The sequence below is a fragment of the Triticum aestivum genome, chromosome 1A, assembly GCF_018294505.1.
Source record: "Triticum aestivum cultivar Chinese Spring chromosome 1A, IWGSC CS RefSeq v2.1, whole genome shotgun sequence".
Classification (NCBI taxonomy): domain Eukaryota; kingdom Viridiplantae; phylum Streptophyta; class Magnoliopsida; order Poales; family Poaceae; genus Triticum; species Triticum aestivum.
Genome location: NC_057794.1, coordinates 541504397 through 541509987, shown reverse-complemented (window position 1 = coordinate 541509987; position 5591 = coordinate 541504397).

Genomic DNA, 5591 nt, shown 5'->3' with positions numbered 1-5591 from the left:
CCCGACGCCGCCGCGGCGGGGCGAGGGAGCGCGGCCGCGGCCATGACCACCGCGGCGATCATGGCGGCGGCGGCGGCCATGGGGGGAGGGTTAGGGTGCTTGGGGGTGTGTGGTTGGGGCTGTGGCGGGGGGTGGGGGGAAGCGGGGGTGGTGTGAGTGCTGGGGTTTTTATGGGGCGCGCCCTCGCGTTGGCGGAGGAGGCGAGGGACGACAGCTGGAGATTTCTTCGCTGGGGCTCGTGCTACAGTAGGAAGGGAGGGAGGGGGCGGAGGTGGTGTGAGTGCTGGATTTCTACGCTGGCTTGCTGGCAATTGGGTCCCGCCAATGGAGCTTGACAGCACCGTGTAGCATCGTGAGCTTTCCTTTCTGAAAATTGTGACGGTGAGTGACTATTTCTTAGTCGGCTTGTACTCCCTCCATTTCAAATTAATTGAAGATTTAGGATTTTCCGAAGTCAAACTTCATTAAGTTTGACCAAATCTATGTAAAAAATTATCAGCATCTACTCAACTAGATTTACTTCATTAGATTCGTTATGAAATAAATTTTCATATTATATATATTTGCTATCATAGATATTTAGGGATTTTTTTATAGATGTGGTCAAACTTAAAAGTGAAATTTACTTACAGAAAGTCTAGACCTTCAATTGTTTTGGAACGAAGGGTGCAACTACTTTGGGTTGACATTCATAGTTGCCTCATGATGTTTTTCGTATCTTCTTAAATACTTACATATTTCAATGATCTGATCGGACTGGTCTTAGCATCCACTTGGGAAGTGTTAGCTCCTATAATAGTCTAAGAAATGCAAAACCAAAACACAAGTGACTGTTTTTCATTTTTAATATGCCAGCTACTGTTGTACAAATGATTCACCCCCTTCTAGTCTTTGCACCCGACACATTTAGCTCTTTCCTTAACCCACATTTGCCCTCTTCTTCAGTTCTTCCTCCTCATCCTTCCTTTACCGCCACCGACCTCTTTTGCTCGAGTAAGGTTCATCTCGACGTATGGGGTGCACCATATTACCCAGCCCATTCATTAACCTTCAAGTTGTTCATGGTTGTTATCTTCTTGATCATCAACGAGGTTAGCCTCATTATCCCCCTTCCTCCCCTCTCATTCTCTCCGATCCGAAAACATTTGAACTTTCAAATGAACAAATGTTTGGAAACAGTTTTTCTATTCTAGAACAAATGATTTTTTTTCATTTCGTCGTAGATATATGGCAGCATGTGCAGCATGCCGTGGGAAAGAGCTGACAATAGCTAAAATAGTGTTGGTGCAAAGAATGATAATTGTTTTTCCATGTTTCAAGGAAAACATTTGTTTTTGTTTAATTGCACACAAAACTGTAACATGTAACCATCGGGTGTTTTCTTCTTGAAAAAATCACATGGTTGTGCATGACCATGCCTTTTCCCATCAAAACTAAAAGTTTTGAGCCCAACTGTCATAATTTCCACATCAACAATTTGCCAGGAGAACATGTCAACGTGGCCACCTGAGCTTCATAAGGGTAGCCATAGCCCTCTATTGCCATATTTGAGCCATCCGTATGGCTGGCAATGGGAACTGGAGCAGGGGTCGTCGAGGTACGTCGTGTCTCCATTGAGGTCCTTCTTCGGAGCCGGGCACACACAATTGTTGCGGCTATCAGTTGGAAAAAATAAATAAGAAATGGTAGTTTAGTGCTAGTGTTGCTTTGATTTATCGAGTTCAAATGTACTATCCCCGTTCAAAATAAATTGAAGTTATGGGCTTGCCCCAAGTCAAATTTGTTTATGCTTGACATCTAGAAAATCAAATTAGTCTCATGTGATTCTTTATGAAATATTCCTTGGTTTGTAAATCTTAACACATTTTTATATAGGGTTTGGTCAACTTAAGCAAGTTTGACTTGAAACAAATTTAGAACTTCAATTATTTTGGAACGAAAGAATAGTGCATAGTAATTTGGTTGTGTCTATTCTATTCTCAATTGTGAACAGGAGTCAAGAAGCACATCCTGGATATACCAACACTGAGTCACTAACATGTAATTTGTTCACACTGCGTCACTGCCCATTCATGTGTCAATCTTCACATGTAGCATGTGTTACTCACTCTGTCCCTGTGTGCCGTGAACGTGTTGTGCCTGGGCATATAAGTAACGTTGATCTCTCCCAAAAAAATATAAGTAACATTGATGAAAATGCTAAATTTGACCGGATAGTTCCACGAGAGCTACATTCTTGGCCTGAACATTGCACAACATTTTAGACTGGAGGGTCGCAAGGACACTGAGAACGGTGACAATGGAACTCCATAGCACCCACCCCATGTTTCTTCTCTACAAAACGACCAGCTTAATTGTGCACAACTATAAAAATCTGCACGCAAGTTCTTCTATAAGTTCAGCAATCGGTAAGATATCTCCAGTAGACGCGTATCACACCTGGAGCCAAATGGCAGATTCTCGACTAGGTCACTTTACCAGGCGAACGTTCCCACCCCTGTCCCGGTGGAACTATCGATGATCTGGGAGATCAAACTTCCCTTGAAGATACACATCTTTCTCTGGCAAATGGGTCCGAGGCCGTCTCCCGTCGGGGACGGAGGTCAAGAAACGTAACGGCCCTGGGATGTCCTCTGTCCCATTTGTTTGGTCCCGAAAGACTGTAACCACATCTTCTTCCGGTGCCTTGTAGCACAGTTCCTTTGGAGCTGCTTCCGGGAGGTGGTTGGCGGCAATTGATGCCACGACAACCTCCCGGACCTATTTGGGAAGACCCTTAGACTCCCCGGTTCTAGCCGCCCCCCAATTTGGGTGGCTTTGGGCACCCTTGCTTGGACCCTTTGATGTTCCCGCAATAAACTAGTCATCGAGCATGTCATTTCATGCCGTGTGACTGATGCTATCTATAAAATGTGTGGTTTTTTATAGCTCTGGAGACCGCTTAGCAAGCGGTGTGACCGTGACATCATCGACAACACTATGGCAGGTCTTCGTTTCGCGGCATCGGCTTTCGCTCCACCGCCACCACCCTCGAGCCGGATTAGCTCTTTTTTAGATTTCTTTGGGGCTTGTTCTGCTGTGCCCCAGCATGATTTTGGCCCTGTTTGGTTCAGTTTTTATCGATGGATTCCGCTGTCACGCAGAAGATTCTGAACCAAAGGGCGAACCCGGCAGAATCCGATTTCAGAAATCCACTGCCAAAATCTGAACCAAAAGCAGAAGCAGCCCAGGATGTGCTTTCCAAAATCTGATTCCGCTGCGGGCCAAAATCTGAAAAAAACTGTATCAGCTGGTTTGCCAAATGACCTACATCTTTTTCACATCAGATTTTTCAAAGCTGTTTTTCCACAGCAAAATTTTCACAGCTGCTTTTAGAAATCCACAACCGAACCAAACAGGGCTTTGTACCTTGTTCTTACTGTGTATTGATGTGTTGGATGCCTGTTTCGTTGCTTTATAATATGAAGCGGGGGAAACCCTTTTCTCATATATCTCCAGGAAGATACTACATGTCTCAAAATGTAGATGTTTTTGTAGGCTAGTTATACTAGTCAGTGGAATTTACAGTGTTCGTCAGCTAAAAAGATCTGATGCGTCATCGGAGATTTCGACGGAGTTCGCCGGAACTGCTTGGAATTCGTGCACTACGCCGTCGATCTCGATGAGGCTGCAGCCGGGGACCTTGTCCACCTTGCCTCTCCTCATCTGCCGCCTCACCTGCACCGCCTTGCCGTGCCGGCCCTCGTGCGCGTACATATTCGACATGAGCACGTAGTCCCCGGCGTCGGCCTCGTCCTCGGCCATGCGCCGCATCACGCGCTCGGCGCGGTCGACATGGCCGTGCGCTCGGCAGGCCGCGAGCAGCGAGCCCCAGACGAGCGCGTCCGGCCGGATCGGCATCGCGGAGACGAGATCCTCCGCCTCGTCCAGCCTCCCGGCGCGGCCGAGCATGTCGACGACGCAGCCGTAGTGCTCGATGCCGGGCACCACGCCGTGCTGCTCCGCCATGGCGTCGAAATGCTGGAGACCGTCTTCGATGTTTCCGGCGTGGCAGCAGGCGGAGAGGACGCCGAGGAAGGTCACCTCGTTCGGCCTCACGCCGGCTCGCCGCATGTCGCCGAAGAGCGCCAGCGCCTCCTCGCCCCGGCCGTGCATCGCGAGCCCCGAGATCATGGACGTGTAGGTGTACACGTCTCGCCGCGTCATTGCGTCGAACACCTCCGCGGCCTGCTCGACGGCCCCGCACTTGGCGTACATGTCGATCAGCGCGTTGCCCACGACGCCGTCGGCAGCATCCCGTCCGGTCCTGCCCATGTAGGCGTGCACCCACCTGCCGGCGTCCAGTGCGCCGAGCCGCGCGCACGCGCAGAGGACCGCGACGAACGTTGCGTCGTCAGGAAGCGGCGAGGGCGCGCAGCCCTGCTGCTGCAGCATCTCCCGGAACAGCTCCAGCGCCTCCTGGAGCTCGCCCGCGCGCGCGTGCGCGGAGATCATCGTGTTCCAGGTCACCACGTTCTTGGTCGGCATCATCGTACGGAAGCACCGGAGCGCGGCCGCCGCGTCGCCGCACTTGGCGTACATGTCGACCAGCGCGTTGCATGCGACGACGTCGAGGGACACTCCCGCATTGAGGACGCGCCGGTGCACCTCCCTGGCCAGCGCGAGGTCCCCGGCACCGGCGCAGGCCGCGAAGGCCGCGGCGGCGGCCACGGCGTCGATGACGAGCGCGCCGTCGTCCGCCATAGCGAGGAACAGCGCCGCGGCCTCGCGGAACAGCCCCATACGCGCGTGTCCCGTCACCATGGCCGTCCAGGAAATCACGTCCGGCGCCGGGCCACCTCCGGCGCCGGCAAACAGGTCGCACGCGACGCCGCGCCGGCCGCACGCGAGGTAAAGCCCGACGAGCGCGTCGCGGACGCCGCGGTGGTGACGGTAGAGGCCGAGCTTCGCGGAGTGAGCGTGCAGCGCCGGCGCGGCCTCGCAGGGAGCCGAGGCCGCGGTGGCCAGGCGCTTCAGAACGGCCCGGAGCGCGCCGGCGTCGTGCGGTGCGCCGCCGCGAAGGAGCGACGCCGCGTGCGGAGGCGCAGGGCCGGGATTGGAGGCGCGGCCAGGGGAGCGGAGTGGAGCAGCGGCGGGCTTGCTGCTAGGTTGCCGCGCGGGTGGATAAGGTGCGTCCATGGAGATGGCGTCGTCGCCTCCCTCCCCTCCAGCTGACGGGATGGAAAATGTCGTCCAGAAGTAAAGCTTGGAATAAAACCTTTGAGGCCTCTGTGATTCAAAGGAACTCGCATTTTGGAGAATTATAAAATCTTTAGGAATTGTTGGTCATTTGATTTATAGGATTGAATCCTAAAAGATTTTTCCAAAGGAATAATCTGTAGTTCTGTACTATACTAGTACATTTTATGAGAACTCTAGCATGCATTCGAAACTTTGTTTTTTCATTTCCTTTGGGTTTTTTGGGCATCAAACATTGCAAGTTCAAATTCTTGTGTTTTGCTATTTTTTTTATTTTTAATGCCAGAGTTACGAACTCTATGCTACGTAATTCACCAAACATTATTCCCTTAGCATGTTTGATTGGCGGATGC